Source organism: Prionailurus viverrinus, chromosome A1 (assembly GCF_022837055.1).
Source record: "Prionailurus viverrinus isolate Anna chromosome A1, UM_Priviv_1.0, whole genome shotgun sequence".
Taxonomy (NCBI): domain Eukaryota; kingdom Metazoa; phylum Chordata; class Mammalia; order Carnivora; family Felidae; genus Prionailurus; species Prionailurus viverrinus.
In genome coordinates this window covers 26,217,262-26,240,090 of record NC_062561.1, presented here as the reverse complement: position 1 = coordinate 26,240,090, position 22,829 = coordinate 26,217,262, and positions in this window count along the sequence as shown.

Below are 22,829 nucleotides of genomic sequence, written 5' to 3'. Positions count from 1 at the left end.
CAGGCTCTGAGCCATCAGCCCAGAGCCTGACGCGGGGCTCAAACTCACGGACCGCGAGATCGTGACCTGGCTGAAGTCGGACGCTTAACCGACTGCGCCACCCAGGCGCCCCAAGGCGGACCCACTCTTAACCAAACCCCTTTGCATTTAACTTCTGGGGGCATCTGGCTGGCTCAGTCAGCAAAGCATGGACTCTTGAAATATAGGTTGTGAGTCTGAGCCCCACTTTGGGTACACAGATTTTAATAAACAAACAAACAAACAAACCACTTCTGTCTCTGACTTGGCCTCTTTATTTTTATTTAATTGGCAGGGGGGTGGAAGCTGGCACGCCTTCTTCAAACAAAAAGGAACCCTAAACATATAGAACCTGGACTCCTGAACATCATTTTATATGATTACTGCCTTCTTCTGAGGCGTAAGCTAGTTTCCTAATGACAGTGACCCTGATATACAAGTTAAATGACAGATACAACCAGAACTTACATTGAAGACTCTGCCATCAAATGTACATTAGGGAATCATTTCGTATTACTATTAATTCCTAAAATGAATTAGGGGTTCATTTTCTATAAAATCCCTACTACTCAAATGACGCAATTCAAGTGAAAAATACAAATCTATTGGTACAACATTGTCAATTATTCAGCAAGAATTTACTAACAAGTACTATAAATTGCATATATCAAATATCCTGTATGTCTTAGGCTGAGTATCTCCCAAATGTGAGACAAGGCTTGCATGCAGTTAGTTTATTTGAAAAAATAGGGCCAGGAGGCAGGTATATCAGCTGGGGGGAAAGGGAGTAAAACAGGGAAAGAAGAAAAACCAAGACGAGGATGTATCATTGAGTTGGCTCTCATGGAGGAGGCTTAAGCATGCTTTCGAGGAGACAAAAAAGGTTCACATTTATCTACCAATTTCCATTCTCCATTGGTCAAGTGTGGTTCTATGGAACATCACATCCACTGCCCACCACCGAATTTTTATACAGGCATGCCTACAGAGCCTGTTCTAATGGTGCTCCATGCCAGTGGGTCAGGGAGGGCATTATCCTATCACATTTATGCAAAGCCACTCAAGGCCTGTATGGAATCAGTAAGTGGTTGAGTAAGAGGCAGCTCCCAGAGGACTTAGCAGAAGCTTCCAGTTATTACTGTGCTTCAGAACCAATTGGCACAATTGGAATTAGCATATAATTTTCTAATTCTGGTCAAATATTTTTTATTTGAAGTCTAGTTAACATATAATATTATGTTAGCTTCAGGTGTACCATATAGTGATTCAACAATTATATATGTTACAAAATGCTCACTGTGATAAGTGTAGTTACTCTCAGTCACCATATAAAGTTATTACATCCCTATGCTGTACCTTTCATCCCCATGACTTATTTATGTTATAACTGGATGTTATAGTTCTTAATCCCCTCCCTCTACCTCTCTCTACTCTGGCAATCACCAATCTGTTCTCTCTATTTATGAGTCTGTTTCTTTTTTTTTTTTTGTTCATTTATTTTCTTCTTTAGATTCCACATATAAGTGAAATCATATGGTATTGTCTTTCTCTGACTTATTTCACTTAGCATAATTCCCACTGAATGGCAAGATCTGGTTTTTTATAAGGCTGAGTACTATTCCATGGGTGTATATACACCATAACTTCTTTATCCATTCATCTACCAATGGACACTTAGGTTACTTCCATATCTTGTTTATTGTAATAATACTGCAATAAACATAGGAGTGCATCTATGCTTTCAAATTAGTGTTTTTGTTTTCTTTGGATAAATACCCCAAAAATGGAATTACTGGGTTGTATGGTATTTCTATTTTTATTTTGTTGAGGAACCTGTATACTGTTCTCCATAGCGGCTGCACTAATTTACATTTCCACCAACAGTGCACAAGGCTTACCTTTGCTCCACATCCTCACCAACACTTGTTATTTCTAGCCTTTTTGAGTCTAGCCATTCTGACTAATGGGAGCTGATATCTCATTGTGCAAATCTCTTTTAACTAATATTTTATAGAGTCATTTAGATTTACCAAGAATAACCTCAGTAACACTTTTGTGAACACAGTGAAATCTCAGTCATTCATACTGCATTCATCATGATTCATGGACTGAGAGCAAATTTACATTGGTATTACCTATTTAAAAAAAAAAGAAGAAGGATATGCTTAGAAATTAAGCATATAAACCTGACTCCACAGAGCATTTTAAAATATTTACCTTTGCCCATCCCCCATTCGTGATATCTCTCTCTTTCTCTTCCCCCCTCTCTCTCTCAAAAATAAACATTAAAACAATAAAATATTTACCTTCACCATCACTTCTATACATACAATTATATGTTGGCAGTTGCCTCTAAAACCGGTCATAGTAAACACTAAGTAATCAATTGCTGGAAGAATGAAAAATTTAAATTGTAATTACAAAGCATCTCAATCCATTAATTAAGCAATAGGTCATCTATGATCCACTACTAGCTTGACTCTAGCCGTTGTGTGAACTTTAAATTTATAAAAGTATGCTTTAGAGAATTAGTCAGTAAATCAGATGTTTCTCTCCATCTAAATGCCTCCAGGAAGTTTGAACTAATGATGTGTCTCTTGATAAAAATAAGGAAAATCTAAGGATAGAAACAGTTAAAATTCTATTGGCTATTTCTCAGGTAATTCTACTAAACTTCTCATACCTTTGATGTCTCTTCAAATTGAGATTGTGTTTCATCTGGCTAAAGTCTTTTAAACTATATCTTTTTAGGGTGCCTGGGTGGCTCAGTTGGTTAAGCGTCTGACTGCGGCTCAGGTCATGATCTCACCACTTGTGAGTTCGAGCCCTGCGTTGGGCTCTGTGCTGACAGCTCGGAGCCTGGAGCCTCCTCAGATTCTGTGTCTTTCTCTTTCTCTCTCTCTGCTCCTCCCCTGCTCACACTCTGTCTCTCTCTCTCAAAAATAAATAAACATTAAAAATAAATAAACTATATCTTTTAAACAACTGAGCTATCATTCATATACCATATATACACCTGTTTTTAACATTTTTAAACATTTTTTTTATTATTTGAGAGAGAGTATGCACACACACACATGCATGCAAGTGGAGGCAGGACAGAGGGCAAGAGAGAGAAAATCGCAAGCAGGCTCCAAGCTCAGCAAGGAGCCCAATGTGGGGCTCGATCCCATGACCCCAGGATCATGACCTGAACCATAATCAAGAGTTGGATGGTCAACCCACTGCACCACCCAGGTGCCCCTCACCTGTTTTAAGTGTGGAATTCAATGAATTTTAGTATATTTACAAGGTCGTACAACCATTAATTACCACTAGGACATTTCCATCACCCCAAGAAGAAATTTCATTCCCATTTACAGTCACTCATCATTCTCACTTTCAACCCTAAGCACCACTACTCTACTTTCTGTGTCTATATTTTTGCCTTTTCTTGGACATTTTATATCATAAGCATGATGCATTAAGGGTCATCTCTGCTGTTAACCTACATCTTTTACAACCAGCAAATATGGTTGTTCTGTATGTTGTCTGCAAACTGAAATCATCTCATTTCAGTTTCAAAGTAATATTTCTGGGGGTGCCTGGGTGGCTCAGTCGGTTGAGCAACGGACTTCGGCTTAGGTCATGATCTCATGGTTTGTGAGTTGGAGCCCTGTGTAGGGCTCTGTGCTGACAGCTCGGAGCCTGGAGTCTGCTGATTCTGTGTCTCCCTCTCTCTCTGCCCCACCCCCCTCAGGCTCTGTCTCTCTTTGTCTCAGAAATAAATAAACATTAAAAAAAAATTTTTAATTTGTTATATACAATATTAAATAAAGCCATTTAAAGAATTAAAGAATCACATACAAAAACTTAAGTAAAAAATCCTTTTTATACAACTTTTATTATCTGCCAATTGTAAAAATAATAGGCTCAGCATATTAAAATACTGAATATAGAGAACTACAGACAAGTATAAAATTTTATGTTAATTTTAGAATAAAATAAAGCCTCTCTTACTACCTCAATCCATTCTAATGTTGCATTTAACTTTAAAATATTATTTTCTTCAACTTTCAAACTATTTGAAAAGTTGCAAGAATAGTAAGATAAACACCTTATACTCCACGTAGCTTTACCAATCGTAAACATCTTGCCACATTTACTTTTTCTTAGAATAACTCATTATCTCTCTCTCTCTCTCTCTCTCTCTGTCTCTCTCTCTCTCACACACACACACACACACACACACACACAGGAAAGTTACATGACACATCAACCCTAAAGACTTCAACATGCATCTCTTAAGTACAACAACATTTTTCCCTGTAATCATAACACTATGATCATGCTCAGGAAATTTAATGTTGACACTGCTATTATCTAATATAAAGCCCACATTCAAATTTTCCCAGTTATTGTCCCATTAATGTTATAAAACTAAAAATAATAATAATAGTAATCCAAGTCAATTGAGAAAAATTCATTGCACCCTCCTTTAATCTGAAACAATTCCCTGGCCTTTTTCTTTCCTTTTTTTTTTTTTTTTTTTGACACTGACATTTTTGAAGATTGCAGGCAGACCAGTCATTTTTCACTACATCCCCAAAGTTAGACTTGTTTGATTGTTCCTTCATAATTAGATCCAGGTTTAGCTTTTCTGGGGGAGAGGGGAGGCCAGGAATAGCATATATATTTTGTTCTATCTTCTCACTGTATTAGAATATGCCTAATCATCTTTTAAACATAATTATTATAATTTTCACATAATTGTCATATTATATATAAATGTTTATGCCCTGCCTTTGAAAAATAAGCATATTATAATTTCACCATGATATGAAAAATTCTTCAAAATCACCACTTTTGATGGATACCTAATCCGTCATATAGTATTATCATTTATTTGATAAATACATTCTTGATTATTACACATTTAAGTCATTTCCATATCATACTATTATAAAAATGGTATACACGCTTAGGCATATTATTTGGCCACATACATGATTCCTTTCTTAGAATACATTGCTAGAAATGTAATTACCTAATATCATTGGATTAAAGGTATTAACTCTTAAATATTGACAAATTAAAGAAATGTGACACCTAGCCTTCAAGAAGGCCCCCAATGATCCCTGCCTCCTGGTCTTCCTACCTTTATGTAGTCCTTATCCACATTTACCAAGATTGGTCTGTGTGACCGAAAGAATACAGCAGAGCAATGATAGGTCACCTGCAAGGTTAGGTTATAAAAGAAACTATAGAAGGGTGCCTGGGTGGCTCAGTCGGTTAAGCATCTGAGTTGGGTTCTGGTCATGATCTCATGGAGCCCCCCCATCAGACTCTGTGCTGACAGCTCAGAGTTTGGAGCCTGCTTCAGATTCTGTGTCCCCCTCTCTCTGCCCCTCCCCTGCTTGCTCGCTCTCTCTTTCTCTCTCAAAAATAAACATTAAACAAAAATTTTTTAATAAAAAAATAATAAAAGAAACTATAGCTTGTCTTGGTCACTTTTCCTCTAGGGTCACTAGCCCTGAGAGAACCCAGCTGCCACATTGTGGGGACAGACTGGCAGCCTATGGAGAAGTCCACACGGCCAGGAACTGAGGTTGTTGGCCAATAGGCATGACCCACTGATCCTGCCCAACAATCTCAAGAGTGAGAGTAAAAGTAGTTTCTCCTGCCCGAGTTGAGCTGGCAGTGACCACGTCCAGCTACGAACTGCCCTTCCTAAGCAGCAGGTTAAGCAGTCCCTAGGTCCCTGATCCACAGAAAATGTGAAATGATAGATGTTTATTGCTTTGAGCTGCTAAGTATTACAGTAACTTGTTACTACAAGCAATACACAATTAATATAAAAAAGTGTAAATCGTCTTATATTCTCACCGGCAGGGCACGAGGGCCTGTCTTGCCAAACGGAATTGTAGTCTTTTAAAAATCATTGTTAATTTCAAAGATTTCTTTTTAAAAGGCATCTCTTGGGGCTCCTGGGTAGCCCAGTTAGTTAAGCATCAGATTCTTGGTTTTGGCTCAGGTCATGATCTCATGGTTTGTGGGATCGAGCCCCTTGCTGGGCTCTTCTCTGGCAGCATGGAGCTTACTTGGGATTCTCTCTCTCCTTTTCTCTCTGCCTCTCTCTCTCAAATAAATAAATAAACTTTTAATAAATAAATAGGCATGTCTTTATTTAAATTTGCATTTCTTAGACTATCTGTGAGGTAGAAGTTTTTTGGTTTTTTTTTTTTTTTTTTTTTTCAAAAAATTTGAGTCACTAATTCATGTTCTGTGAATGGATTAATCTGTTTACTGTTTCTGTACAAGTTTTGCCCAAACTTTCTATAAAAGTTTTCTTATTATTATGTATGAATTCATTTCTCTTTTCCAGTTATATTGCTGGTAGAAATTTTCCTAAATTATTTTTAATTCTTAAATTTTATTTAAATTCAAGTTAGTTAACACATATGGGGCTCCTGGGTGGCTCAGTTGGTTGGACATCTGACTCTTGATTTCGTCTTGGGTCATGATCTCACAGTTTGTGGGTTCAAGCCCCACATAGGGCTCTGTGCTGGCAGTACAGAGCCTGCTTGCAATTCTCCCTCTCCCTCTACCCTGCCCCTCCCGTGCTTGCTTGCTCTCTCTCTTAAAAAATAAACTTAAAAATATTTCAAGTTAGTTAGCATATAATGTAATAATTATTTCAAGAGTAGAGGGGCACCTGGGTGGCTCAGTCAGCTGGGCGTCCAACTTTGGCTCAGGTCATGATTTTGCAGTTTGTGGGCTCAGGCTCTGCATTGGGCACTGTGCTGAGAATCTGGAGCCTGGAGCCTGTTTCAGATTCTGTGTCTCCCTCACTCTCTTCCCCTCCCCCAGGTCATGCTCTCTCTCTCTCTCTCAAAAATGAATAAACATTAAACATTTTTTTAAATAATGTTTTCAAGAGTAGAATTTAGTGATTCATCACCTGCATATAACACATAACCTTAAATTTGCCATCTTAACCATTTTTAAGGGTATGTTTCAGTAGTGTTAAGTATTTTCATACTGTTGTGCAATAGATCTCTAGAACATTTTCATCTTACAAAACTGAAACTCTATACCTGCCAAACACTAATTCTGCTACCCAATTTCTCCCAGCTCTTAGTAACCGCCTTTCTATTCTCTGTTTTTATGATTTGACTACTTTAGACATTTCCTATGTGTGGAATCATACAGTATTCTTTTCTGACTCACTTAGCATAACATCCTCCTGGTTCATCCATGTTGTAGTGTGTGACAAGATTTCCCTCCTTTTTCTTTTTTAAGGCTGAGTAATATTCCCCTGTGGGTATATTCCACATTTTCTTAATTCTCTCATCTGTTGATGGGTATTTGTGTTGCTCCCTCCTCTTGACTATCGTGAATAGTGCTGCAATGAACCATGGGTATGTAAATATCTCTTTAAGATCCTCTGAATTCTTTTGGACATACACATACAAGTGAGATAGCTGGATTATATGGTAATTCTATTTTTAGTTTTTTAATGGGGCGCCTGGGTGGCTCAGTTGGTTGAGCATCTGGCTTTGGCTCTGGTTGTGATCTCACGGTTATTGAGTTCCAGCCTCACATCAGACTCTCTTCTGTCACTGCAGAACCCACTTCAGATCTTTGGATTCTCAGTCCCTCTCTCTCTGCCCCTTCCCCACCCAGGTTCCCCTACCTTTCCAATTTCTGAATTCATATTCTTATCCTATCAGAAAGTTTCCTGAAATTAAATCAACATTGCCATTAACTTACATTACACTGAGAATCCAATTTTTACTAGCCCCCTCTATTAGACATTTTTTCTAAATATATTTAGACATTGTCTCTCTGACTTTCTTATCCAGCTGGATTTATTAATTTTTAGCTATATCATGTGGCTTAGTGCTTAGCACATATTAGGCTCTCAATAAAAAATTTATTGAGGGAATTTTTGTTTAATGAATGTTTAAAGAATATTATGAGTGCCACCTATAAGCTTTATTAAACATCAAATGACAAGTACTAGGATGAAAGGAATTTTTCTGGCTTATCATAGCACAAGTTCAGGGGACTAATGATAAAAAATGAAATGAACAAGAAACCAGAATTGCTGTCGAAATGAGCTACGATTCCATGGTCAAAAAAATGTGTGTTGGGGGAGAACTGAAATATATGAGTAAATAAAAATGAAGTAGAACTAACAATAACCAACTTTTATTTAACATCCTATAAGAAATAGATTTTATTATCTCCACTGTATAAAGGGGGAAGTCCCTGAGTCCCTTGTCTAGGTGACAGAGTTGCAAGTGACAACTCTTGGATCGGAATTCAACTTATGTCTGACTCCACAGCCCATCATCTTTGCAATAAGCCACAATTTTCTCCAAGGCCCTGTCTTCCCAGCTCTAGCCCACCCCCTGGTTGTAATTGGGAAGTAGGAGAGATCTCTGAAGCAAAGGGAGGGGCTGGTGGTATCGGGATCGATCTCCAGTGAATACAAAATAGTTTGGTAGAGGTCAAATACTACCACATTTTTTCTTAAAAATATTTTTTTTAATACTTATTCGGTTTTGAGAGAAGGGGATAGACAGAGCATGAGTGGGGGAGGAGCAGAGAGAGACAGACAGACAGACAGACAGAATCTGAAGCGGGCTCCAGCACAGAGCTGTCAGCACAGAGCCCAACTCGGGGCTCAAACCCACAGACCATGAGATCATGACCTGAAGTCGGACACTTAACCGACTGAGCCACCCAGGCGCCCCATACCACATTTTTTTCGTGTCCTTGAGAATAATCTTTGGCAGGGGTGGAGAGGAATTAGACAGTTCTGCCTTTAACATACTGTTGACCTCTTTTCCTAACACCTCACTAAAGCTCACAAATGGAATCTAATGTCAGAACCTGCAGTGCCATGTTAAGAATACTGTAACATCTTACAATTAAAGAGCTCCTTTGTGCATATTTTCTCTAGGCATCTTTTTAAAATCTCTGCATTTCCCTTTTATTATTTAATAAAACTGTTAATTAATCTTACCAATGTAATCTGATACTGCACAATAGCGATTGTCTTCTTGGTTATTTAAATAGTACATATTACATCTTTGCTAACAACTATCTTTTCATTATTTTATACATTTATCAAAGCTGTTTCATTCCTTTTGTACCAGTTTTTGATTTCTTCCTTGAACATCCTCCTCCATAATGTTTAGGATCTGCGAGTTGGTAATTAGAACGATCATTCCTCCATCTCCAACTTTTAGATTGTTTACTTCTTTGCCCTTCAGTTTTGTGACTTCTCCTTGACCTCTTTAATCATTATTTTTTTATAATAGGTGTGTGTGGTGGTTATAAAGAAATGTTCTTATGACATGGAGAAATGTTCATTTACAAAGTTAAAAAAAAAAAAGAAAGCAGGATTCAACATTGCATATACAATGTGACCCCAACTAAATGAACATTTATATGCTTTACTTAGATTAAATTTTTAAAAAACTAGACCAAAATATTGACAGGCATCACTTAGTGGTGAGATTATGAGCAATTTAAAAAAAATCTTTTTTAAGTGTTTACTTATCTTTGAGACAGAAAGAGACAGAGACAGAGCATAAGCAGGGGAGGGGCAGAGAGAGAGGGAGACACAGAATCCGAAGCAGGCTCCAGGCTCTGAGCTGTCAGCAAAGAGCCCAACATGGGGCTTGAACCCACAAACCACGAGATCACGACCTGAGCCGAAGTCAAACACTTACCTGACTGAGTCACCCAGGCGCCCCGAGATTATAAGCAATTTTTTAAAATTCTATGTACTTTTCATGTTTTCTACAATGGGTACATATTATTTTTTGCCAGACCCGGGTCAGAGCCCAAAGTCAGAACTGAGGCCAAAGGGACAATTTTGCTGAGGACTCTTGCTGCTGCTAAGGGCTGTCCATCCATGGAAGACTTCCCCTGCCAGCCCCGTCCTGAGGCAGCTGTTTCTGGTGGGCAGCTGGTAGGTATGTGTGGCGTGCATGGGGTGTGGGAGTGTGGTGGGGCAGGGAGGAGAAACCCAAGAGAGAGGTCTGACAGTCTGATATCTCTGGGGAGGGACTGGAGCTCTCTTAGTCTGTGGTTAGAAGCAGATCTCACTTGGAATAGAATGGAAATAAATATCAGGATCCAGATGAAAGCTGAATACCTCGTATCTATATTGTCCAATTCACTCTCCACCATGAGGTTCATTCCCCTGAATGATATTTGAGGATATTTGAGCAAGTTCTGGTCTTTTAATTCAGATTAATTGTGTAATTTTTAATATGTTTTCCAGCATCCCTTTGTCTCAGTTTTCTCAAGTCATTAAGGGCCTAGTAAGAATCTTCTACTATATCGTTAAAGTGTCATGAAGATATAGGAATAAATATCTCCTATTTACTTTGCCACTTAGAATGTAGCTCTTTGCCCCAAATTATGTTGCCTTTCTAGGTTAGAAAGCCGTAGTGGGGGAAGAGTGCATACCCTTTTCTTTCCCTTTTAACTATCCAGACTTTATTCCATTATTCTTCTTTCTGGGAAATGAGACAGAAAAAGTGAACTCCTGTCATCTTAAAAGGTTTGCTTAATGACCGTCCCATGTGAACACACGCAGTCTTAGCTGAGAAACATGATTGCTGCAACCATATAGGCCCCTAAGACGGACTCATTTATCAAATATTAAAGAGTCATTTCATAGAATGGCTTTTGTGGCCACTTTTCAATAGAAGTGAAGCCTGAGCAATTATAAGAAAAGCAAAGAACCCTTAGGTTCTTTTACTGAAGGGGTCAATCATCTAGCATTTGGGAGACCTGACATCATCACCTATATGAGTTTCCCCCCAAGCTAAATTTGCACACGGAGCAAAAAAATACACCATTTCCCATGGCAAATAAACATAAAGAGGAGACCTTTTCAAGGGGCTATTTTCTAAGACTTAATATCTAGAGCTCAGTTCTTTTTGAATTTTTTTTTTTTTTTTTTTTTTTTTTTTTTTTTTTTTTTTTGGTATCTAGAGGGAGAAAGAGTGTGCAAACCAGGGGAGGAGAAGCAGGAGAGAGAGAGAGAATCCCGAGCAGGCTCCACGATGAGCATGGAACCCCACCTGGGGCTTGGATCCCACAACCCTGGGATCACTATCTGAGCCAAAATCAAGAGTCAGGCACTCAACCAACCGAGCCACCCAGGAGCCCCTAGAGCTCAGTTCTTGTGCATTGAATCATATCCGCTCATATCCAGCCTCAGGCTTCCCATGCGTTGTTGGATTAATAGACTAAACCGCTGAGTAAAGTTGAAAGGGCAGAGTTTGGATAATATATCATTCCTGCATGATCCTCCTTATCATATCTAAACTGACAATCAATTCCGTTTGGCACGACATATGACTCCACACATCAATTGCCAGAATATAATAGTAATGTCAGATAGTTATAAGGGCAGAGAGATTAGAACTGATAAAATAACAAGGTAATTGTTAAGGTCTGTATTGTATACCGTGGGTGTACAATTATTATTTGTGCTCATTGCATCTGATGTTTGCCCATTGCCAGCAGCATGGTGCCTTTCGTGCACATGGCTTGAGGAGGGAGCCATGGATCTGTGCTACTGGAATGCTGTGGGATTGTCTTCTGACCATCAAGCTAAGACCCAATAAGGCCAGCATCCCAAGCAGGATTAGGGCTGAATTCTAATTCAGCCTTCTCTCTGGAATTGCTCGCCCACCAACACAGAACTGGTATAACTGGGCCGCGCTGAAAGTCTGGCCTGCTCACCAGATATTGGCAGCAAGCCATTCTCTATGGAGATGTTCGTTTGATGTTCAAAACATGCAAACTTAGCATCTTTGGTAAAGGAGAACAATAACCTTTTCTTATTCAACATAAACGATGATCCTTTTTTACAACAACAGCAAAAAAGTCAATAAAAAACTCAGTTTGAAACCAGATTTTTTCCCCAATATGAATAAGAGTTCAGTTATTTTCTCCCCTAAGCTTTGGAAGTGCTCCTCTCTTTTTGGACAGTTTTGTATCTCCTTTCCAGTACAGATGTCTATTGCCTTGAAGGCTTTCACAAGAGAATTTAATCCTTGGCAGTGAAAAGAAAGAATCCCACGGGGCAAGTTGGGGGGCGGTGGGGGGGGGGGAGGAAGAAGAGACTGGCCAAGTTGAAGGAGGTTGATTTGAATGGAAAAATCCTTTAGTCATGCCAAAGATGTGAAATTATCAAAGACACAAAGATCTTATATAGAAAAAAACTACATAGAAAAAACCACAAACTCTTTCCGTACGCCAACTGTGATGTCAATTCTACAATAGGTTATCCTTGAAAAAGAATATTACTCTCACCTTTTGGAAACCCTGTGCTACTTTACAGTGTGAGTTATATTTGCTCCTAGAGATCTGAAATGAGTGAACACTAATATGCACTCTGTTTCAGGTTTAAGCTAGGTTTGTCCCCAATACCTACTGTTTCAGGAACCAAAAATAGATTCTCAGTGGGTCGCATCCCAAATCTTAATTTCAGCATTTATTTCCACTTATCTTCTGCCTCGACTGTTTCAGCTAGCGTTCTTTGATTGCAAGCAATGGTAGCTGCTCTGGTAAACTTAAGCAAGAAAGGAATTTTGGGGGAAAATTGGGGAAGCTCCAAGGATTGAGGAGAGGAGGCGGAAGACCCAGTAGTGGAAAGGACAGACCCAGACAGCTTACATGCGTCTTCACACCATGAACTTCTCAAGTGCTGCATCTGAAACAAAGGATTCTGAGTCCAGGAAGAGAGAATCTGACTGGCTTAACTAGGTTCAACTCTTCGCTCCGTTCGGGGGCTGGAGGAAAACAGAGTTTCTGAACCACAGTCCCACCAGATGGCATATCCAAAAGTGAGGATGGAATTACCAAAAAGTAAATGGAGATGCTATTATTGAAAGAATGGGGACTGAAAGCTGAGCAGCTAAGGGAAGTAAACCCAGAACAGCAACAACAAAACAAATGTGTGCCAATCCCCATCCCTTTCCATTTCACTGTTTTGTATGTTTTCTGCTCTTTTGTATGTTTCCCTCTCTTCTTTTTTCCTTTATCTCTTTCTGTCTTTCTTGCCTTTTCCATATCCTTTAAAGTTCATCTGTTATTGTAGCTGAAATTTTTGTCATCATTCTTGCTTTTTCCTAGAGAGCCTACTATCAAAATTATATCACCTAAACAACTGATTCTTGTGGGCAGTGGTGTTAGCTGAGTAGGGATCAATCAAATCAATGTCCACATTGATTTTTGAAAACATATTCCTGAATTTATCCCTTTTAAGCCAGTAACTCACTCAGCTGCCTACCATTATGCTTCTCATTTAATTGTTATAAATGAATTCCTTTAATTAACGCAAGGAGGCTTCAGGAATTTGTGATTGGAAGGATATTAATCTAATATTTACTATTTCCATCTTATCATGAAATCAGTCAACCTGTTATCAGAGGAAGCCAGGGAACAGCTCACCTGGCTGACATAAATGTGCCAGAGTAAAATGATCATTTACGATGGAGACAGAGGTTACCGGTCAGACCTCAGATCTGCATCTTTCTGACTTTGTGAACTTGGTTTAATTATTTATCTTCCTCAAGCTTCCTTGATCTCATCTGTGAAGTGGGATATAGTTCTCATCACATTTGGTTGTTACAACAAGTCAATAAAATTATAATTGAAAAATATTTACCATACTACCTGGCATATGATGGGTATGCAGTAAAGGTTAAATTCCTCATTCTTCCAACAAATATTTAATGAACATCTACTATGCCCCACACACCATGCTAGATGCCAAGAATGGGAACAAAACAGACGTGCTTCCTCCTGCTTAGAGGTTACTTTCAAGTGGGAAAGACGCATTAATCAAAATCCAATATAGAAAGTATTGGTACCAAAAAACATATTAATTAGAGGGTCACAGACAATGTCTGCTATAGGCTCAATGGTTGTGTCTCCCACAAAACTCATATTGAAACCTAATCCCAAAAGGGATTTGAAGGTAGGGCCTTTAGGAGGTGATTAGGTCATGAAGGTGGACCCCCCCCCATGCATGAGATTAGTACCCTGATAAAAGAGACCCCAGAGACATATGTTACCCCTTCTTCTACAGAAGGACACAGCAAAGAGATGGCCATTTACAAACCAGAAAGCAGATCCTCACCAGGCACTGAATCTTCTGGTATTTTTATCATAGGCTTCCTGGCCTCCAGAACTATATGAAATAAAAATTTGTTGTTTATAAGCCACCGAGTCAGTTATTTTGTTATGGCAGCCGAAATGGACTAAGGCAGTGGCACTCACACTATATAAATTAACTATAGATGTGGGTTAATTAAGGGAAACACTTGCATTCAGTAAACCAGAGTAAACTCACTGGAGACATGTGATTGACAATTCTGGGTATTCTGGAGAAACTTTACCGTCTCTCATTTTAGCAAAAAGGATTTTTATTAAAGAGATGATATTTCTATGTTTGCATAAGAAAAAGAGGACAAATTGTTTTGCTTGATAGAGAAGTTTCAATGATAGGATTTTGCATGCAATCTTTGGGAGGTTGAAATCATGTACTTTAATGATGTAAGCATTGAATGAATTAGGCTATGAGCAGTCGTGGAGGCGATCAAGTCAAGAAAAAGAGACAACCCAAGAAATTTTAGGAAAAAATGTTCTTAGTGTTTGTGGCAGACATTGCTAGTGACATACCAGTGTCTTATTTACCCTTCTTTACTAAAAGCACTCCAATTTTTTTAGCTTGGCCCACTGTTTCCCAGATAAAAGTCTACATTTCTGAGTTGCCCTTGTAGCTAGGTGAAGCTACATGACCAGCTAGGTGATCAGAAGACAGCAGAAGTGTTATGTCGTCTGACAAGTCTGCTAAAATTGAGGGGCATTCTTATGCTTCCCTTTTCCTCCTGAACCCTCCTGTCAGGAACTTTAGCACCATCTTAGGCCACGAATGAACCTTGGGACTTAAAGCCATGTAGATTCACGCGACAAGATAGAAAAAGCCTGGGTCCCTGGTACTTGCTGCCTTCATCCCACCCTTGCACTGCCTATCTCCAGACTTCTTCCATGTAAGTGGGAAATAAGCTGTCTAGTTTAAGCCACTATTTTGGGCAATCTTTATTTTTAAGCAGATGTTCAAATTTAATCAAAATTGATATATTGCTTGGATAATATGCTAAACGTTATGGGGGGTATAAAATAAACGTGTCACATGGCCTTTTTACCTTAGAAGTTTATATTGAGTTGATCCTTAGATTTATGCAAAGTTATTTGAGAGTTGTAGGCGATAAAGTTGGAGAGGTAACCTGGAGCCAGAATGCATAGGATCTTCTGGACCACCGTGAAGTCACTGGACTTTTATTCTATTTATAGAGAATTTCAGTGTCATCATTTGACTTACATTTTTAAAGGATCAGGTTCTTCACTTCTGGCATGGTAGACTGGGTAATTTGAACAAACGCTCCCACTGAAAACAACAACAAAAACAAAAACCCTGGACAAAATGTTAGAAAAAAAAAATTCCTTGAAGGCATTGGAGAATCAACAAGTTAATTAAGAATTACAGGGCCAAGTTCCAGAAGAAGACAAATCACAGACATAAGCTTGGCAGTTAGGGAACTTTTCCTATAGAACCTTTACCAATTCTGGAAGAAGTGACTGAGAAGTTGAGAAATTCATATTTTTGACAGGCTTGTGAAGCTGGGGCGGGGGGGGGGGGGGTGGAATTGAAATCACAAAGCGTTGGGGAATAAGCCTGGTAAACCATTTGGGCTTTGAAGTGATACTTAAATAGGCTACCTTACAGAAGTAAGAGTGAACTGGGAGTCAACTGACTTTCACAGGGAGTGAATCACTGGTTCAAATCAGCTTAATCATGCAATTGGATTGCTACAGCCCCTTGCTACCATAGAAGCAAATTTCTGTGAAAACATTTCACAGCCAAAATAGCCAAATACACAAGAGGAGACATGAATGGAAACCTAGATAAACAAGAGAAAACAGAAATAGACCCACTGAGGCTCCATCCAGCACAGAGTTAAAAATAGCCATATTATAATTTAAGAAACAACAAATGAACATATGGGAAGGGGGGGAAGAGAAGAGGGGGAAACAAGCTGAGGCTCTTAATGATAGAGAATAAACTATGAGTTGACAGAGGGAGGTGGGTGGGAGATGGGCTATATGGGTGATGGGTACTAAGGGGGCACTTGTGATGAGCACTGGGTGTTGTATGTAAGTGCTGAATCATTGACTTCTACTCCTGCAATCAATACTGCACTGTATGTTAACTAACTAAAATTTAAATTTTTAAAAAAAGGAGAGAAAAAATAAAAATAGCTATATTTAATATGCCAAGATCAAAAAAGACTGAGATTTTGGAAGTGAACTGAAACTCTAAAAATGAGCCCCCCAGAGTTTATATCTGAAAACTACAATAACTAAAATTAAAAAGTCAATGGAAGAGATTAATAACAGATTAGACAAAGCTAAAAAGAGACTTAGTGAACTGGAAGATGGAGCAGAAGAAAATATTCAGAATATACAGAGAGAAAAGTTGGAAAATACAGAACAGAGGATAAGAGATATGGAACCTACAGTGAGAAAGTCTAAGATACATGTAATTAGAGCTCTAACAGGAAAGAGAGAGAGAGAATGGGGCAGATGGCATATTTGAGAGACAATGGCTAAGAATTTTTCAAAATTAGTGAAAGACATTGAGCCCATATTCAAGGATCTCTATGAACCCAGACAGGATAAATAAAAGAATTCCACACCTAGATTCATCAGAGTAAAACCAAAGACAAAGAGAAAAATCTTAAAATCATGTGGGAGAAAAAGGAGCCACAAATTTCAAAGCAACAGCAAACTTAGGGCTAACTTCTTCATAGACTTTTGGAAGCCTGAAGAAAATAGATAATTTAAAACGCTGGAAGAAAATAACTGTCAACTCAGGATTCTATACCTAATGAAAATATCCTTCAAGAATGAAGCTGAAATAAATATCCACACAAGCAAAAATCAATAAAATTCATATTAACAGATTCATAGTAAAAAAATACAAAGGATACTTTTTAGGCAGAAAGAAAATTATCACAGATAGAAGCCCAGAGATGCAAGACAAAATAAAGAGCAATGAGAAGGTTAAGTATGTAAATAAACATAAATAAAAATTGATTGTATAAAATAACAATAATTTATGGTGGAGTTTTCAATAAATATGAAATTAAAGTAAAACACAACAATACCATATAAGTCAGGAGAAGGACAAATAAAGTTTGAAGATTCTAAGGCTCTAAGGCTCTTAACCTTGTTTGGTAAGAGGGTAAAAATACCAACTAATATTAGACTTTGATAAGTTATTACTATAATCTCTGCAGTAAAAGAATAATACAAGAATATATAACTAATAGAGGGAGGAAGTTGGAATATTTACATAATAAAATCAACCCAAAAGATGAAAGGAAATGAAAGAAAACAGACCATAGAGCAGGAGGAACAAATAGAAAGCAAATATTGTGATGGTTGGTATCAACCAAAACATATCAATAATGATATTAAATGTAAGTGAATTACCTGTTCCAATTGAAATACAAAAATTGTCAAACCGGATAAGAAAACAAAATTTGATTACATGTTGCTTACAAGAAGCATGTCTTAGGGGCGTCTGGTTGGCTCAGTTGGTTGAGCATCCAACTTCGGCTCAGGTCATGATCTCCTGGTCTGTGAGTTCCAGCCCTGCGTCCGGCTGTATGCTGACAGCTCAGAGCCTGAAGCCTCGAGCCTGCTTCGGATTCTGTGTCTCCCTCTCTCTCTGCCCCTCCCTCACTCATGCTCTGTCTCTCTCTGTGTCAAAAATAAATAAACATTAAAAAAAAAGCTAAAAAGAATTCTTAAAAAAAAAAAAAAACAAAACAAGAAGCACATCCTAAATACAAGCACACAGAGAAGGTGAGAGTAAGATGAGGGAAAATGGTATACTATGCAAATATTTTTTTTTACATTTATTTATTTTTGATAGACAGAGAGAGACAGAACACACGTGGGGGAGGCGCAGAGAGAGAAGGAGACACAGAATCCGAAACAGGCTCCAGGCTCCGAGCTGTCGGCACAGAGCCGGATGTGGGGCTCGAACTCACAAACCACGAGATCATGACCTGAGCCGAAGTCAGACGCTTAACCGACTGAGCCACCCAGGTGTCCCTACTATGCAAATATTTTAGAAGAATCGTTCTAGCTGTCATGACGGCAATAAATAAGAACTATGGGCAAAAAAGGCAACTTGGACAGAAGCATGAGATTTATTTCAAGTGGGAAAAACAGAGGTCAAGAGATTGCAATAGCTTAGATGCTCTGTGAGGTGCACTTACGTGTAATAAAGCACTATAGAAAGACTGCAAATACAAAAAGAAAGAAGGTATTCCTAAGAATGCTAGGTGCAAGAATTAATATCTCCCCTACTATATCTCTCCCCTTATTAACTACGTGCTCTTATTAGGGCCAAACTAAGGACAAAAGAGTCCTGGCAAAAGGACAGAGCACTTCCAAGACTCATACAAGTGGTCCCAAAGGACGTAAGAAACCCGAAGTTAAAGGCCATCCCACTTTGCTGGACTATTCAGACCTGCCATAGACTGCACTCATTGTAGGGCTGCTCTTGCCATGCTACTCTAAAAAGTCAAACTTTAACTCAAAGATATTCTTTCGAAAAGACCTGTAATTTTTCAGCTTCAGCAATACTGGCTTTCAGATCCTTGAAATAACAGGACTATTCTTTAATTTCCTTTGTTCCTAATCCCAGCAACATGCATACTGATACCCATGGTGAATGTTTAACTCTCAGCTGCTAGCACAGAATGGAGAATATATTGTCATTAATAAGATAGTCACCAATTGGTGAAAGAGTGAGGAGAAGAATAAAGAAATTCTTTATAAATTCTATTTATTTTCTGGTCACATTGTTAGGAATGACAGATTGGTTAGGTGATGACATCCTTATTAACTCATTTATCACATAATCTGGAAGGGATTGATATGTAACACATGCATAGATGTTTTAAGCCTTATTTTGTAACTGATGCTGTTTGCTTATCCTCCCATTCTGAATACCAGTATCTTGGTTGCAAAGTTACTTAGAGTCAGTTGGTTTAGATGCCTTTCCACTAAAAAACATATGAAGGAATTCTTGAGTTAGAACTTGGGAAAGATCACTATGAGTTGAGAAGAGAACCCAAACTGGAATGAACTAGGCTCAGTCAACTTACGTATAAATATACGTTATGGAAACTGTAATTAAAATATAGTCTTCAGGTGCTTGGGTGGCTCAGCTGAAGGTCCAACTCTTGATTTCAGCTCAGGTCATGATCTCAGTGTTGTGAGATCCACTCCTGTGTCCAGCTCTGTGCTGGGCCTGGAGCCTGCTTAAGATTTTCTCTCTCCCTCTCCCTCTGTCTCTCCCAGCTTGCACTCCTTTCTCTCTTTCTCTCTCTTTCAAATAAAATAAAATAATAAAATAAAATAAAATAAAATAAAATAAAATAAAATAAAATAAAATAAAATAAAATAAAATATAGCCTGCAAGTGTTTTGGTGAAATACCCAATATATCTCATTAATTATTTCAATTAAAGAATTCTTGGTTAATAGTTAACAGAAAACCCTGAGTTAAACTTGCTTGGGAGCTCCCCTCTACTTGCTAGATGAGGTGTTGCCCAAATCATGAACCAGTTAATAAAGCCAATCAGATCTTCAATAAATAAATAGGTAAACTGGCTTAAGCACAGGGAAACATTACTTCCCATGAATAGAAGTCCAGGAGCACAGGACTCAAGATCGGTTGATTAATAATTCAACAAGGTCATTAAATACTGAAGTTCTTTCCATTCACCCACTCTCCCAATTTCAGAGGATAGATTTGGTTGAGTATATTCTCAATAAAAGAAGAAAGGCCATCTCTTCCTCTCTTCCATCAGAGTGAGAAAACCTATTCCAGAAGCCTCTCAGCAGACCTTTCCTCACTGGATCACAAGCCCCTTTCCTAACTGGTAAGGCGAATGGAATTACCACAGCCAGCCTCGACTGATCGTCTAGTGTGCGGGAAGGGTGGTGAGAAGTCAACGGTAATGAGCACTCTGCCAGGGCCCTGCTGACAGAGGAGGCTGTTTCTCACCTCATCTGGTCCGTGTCTTCTTCCTCTGCCCCTGAACTCTGTCACTCCTGTTCCTCTGTCCACTCCATACTGGCCCATGCTAGTGTTTTCTTTCTGATGTGATGTCTGTAGAGCATTCTCATTCTCTTCATTTCTTTGCCTGCAATTATTAAAAATGCACATTTTACAACCAACCCGGACTTGCCAAACGGAAGGTGGGTGAAACAGAGCAAGGGGATTAAGAGACCACTTATTGTGATGAGCACTGGGTAATTTACAGAATTGTTGAATCATTATACAGTATACCTGAAATTAAGATAACACTGTATGCTAGTTATACTTCAATAAAAAATATACAAATTTTAGATGAGAGGATCTTCATCAATTTGAGGTCTGTAGCTCATGATTTCTGTTCCCATAAGCTGTTAAGATTTGCGCAGAACTATACCTACCTCAAGGAGGGAGAGCTCTTTTGTCTTCTCTTTAAAAACAAGCCTTTACCACCTGCTTTTAACAATAAAATTTGGGGGGCACCTGGGTGGCTCAGTCGACTGAGTGTTCGACTTCGGCTCAAGTCATGATCTCACAGTTCATGAGTTTAAGCCCCACGTTGGGCTCACTGCTGTCAGCAGAGCTCACTTGGGATCTTCAGTCCTGCTCTCTCTCTGCCCCTCCTCCACTCATGCTCTCTCAATAACAAAAAAATTCATGTCGCCTTACTATCGAGGAAACGACAGGTGCTTTCTCAAGGATACTTCATTATCCCCACAAAATATGTTTCCTGTGTTTCTTTTGGTATACTACTTGCAAATATATCCTTTGGCCTGAGTAAATGCAGCTACATCTAACCAGTGGCTGCCTCACTGGAGTTTTGTTAACTGTTTTACATCCATTTATGTGTGGATTTTAAAGACAAAATGGTTATATTTCCAATTGTCTCACTAAATTATAATTATATAAGATTATCAAATTATATGTCTCAAAGGCCGATAGGTCAAATTATAATTATTTTTTAGTCTAATTATGAATACATTTTGCCTAGAAATAAAAAATAATCATCTTATTACTTAATAAAAATGATTTTATTAATTCGTGTAAGCAAATAAGCTGAAACTGGACAGTTTTTTAATATTTTGTATTTTACTTTATATATGATGCTACACCTATAAGAAATTAGTTAATAAGAATTTTTTCTTATGTAATTGAAATAGAATCTAATGTCTCTCAACCTCCTCAAGGAAACAGATTTCCCCCCCAAAAGGCTTAACAGTATGAATTTAGGTCTAAAGAAAGGCAGAAAAGCTTCTAAATTCAGAATAAGTCAGGAGAGTTTCTTTTTCATTGCCCTTTTCCACTTCTACTGTCTGTAGTCATTACTCCTTTTTCATTGTCCCCTTCTGGAAAAGCAGAAAAAACCCTGCTTCCCTGTGGGCCCTCAGGGAGACTAGGTTTAATTAAAGTCTGAAAAGCACATTTGAAAGCGAGGACTATTAAACCAGAAATAATTTGTGAAGTGTTTTACCCCAATCTGCGTATTACCAGTAGTTGAAAGACAAAAGAAAAATGTAGAATAAGAAAAATAAAGAAATCAGGGAAATATTAAACCTAATGGTCAGTTATCTACTGCAATCAGGTTCCCTGGGCACCACCTGGTAGGAAGGGATGTGAAGCCTCATTGGCCATTAGCTGTTGATCTGGAAAATCCAAATGAAACATTCTTATAGATGCTGTGATGGAAAAAGTACATGGTCATCACATGTAATTGAGTGAGTCCTGCATAGACAGCAGTAAAATCGTCACGAACAAAAACCTTTTGCACTCACATCACGTGCATGTGCAAGGCAGCATTCCATGCCCCTCAGCCACTTGAGGCAAACTAATGAAGGAGTCATCTCGTGTCACGGGCCATGTTTCTGGAAAGGTCTATTTCTTCTTGTCCTCTTGTATATGAGATACTATAAGCCATTTCTTTGAAATTTGTGTCTTGTGCTTCTATTTTTGTTTTCTCTTTGATTTTCTAATTGTTTTCCACTCTGCACAGAAGTTGAATTTCAGAATGAATTTATCAAGCATAATATCCATTAGCGGGATTACCACTTGAGAACTGCCCAATTTTTCAGTATATTTATCAATCTGTTAATTGAAGAGTTGGCAACCATTATATATTTTTTTCAATATATGAAATTTATTGTCAAATTGGTTTCCATACAACACCCAGTGCTCATCCCAAAAGGTGCCCTCCTCAATACCCATCACCCACCCTCCCCTCCCACCCCCATCAACCCTCAGTTTGTTCTCAGTTTTTTTTTAATTTTTTTTTAATGTTTTATTCATTTTTGAGACAGAGAGAGACAGAGCATGAATGGGGGAGGGGCAGAGAGAGAGGGAGACACAGAATTGGAAGCAGGCTCCAGGCTCTGAGCCATCAGCCCAGAGCCCGACGCGGGGCTCGAACTCACGGACCACGAGATCGTGACCTGAGCCGAAGTCGGCCGCCCAACCGACTGAGCCACCCAGGCGCCCCTGTTCTCAGTTTTTAACAGTCTCTTATGCTTTGGCTGTCTCCCACTCTAACCTCTTTTTTTTTTTTTTCTTCCCCTCCCCCATGGGTTTCTGTTAAGTTTCTCAGGATCCACATAAGAGTGAAACCATATGGTATC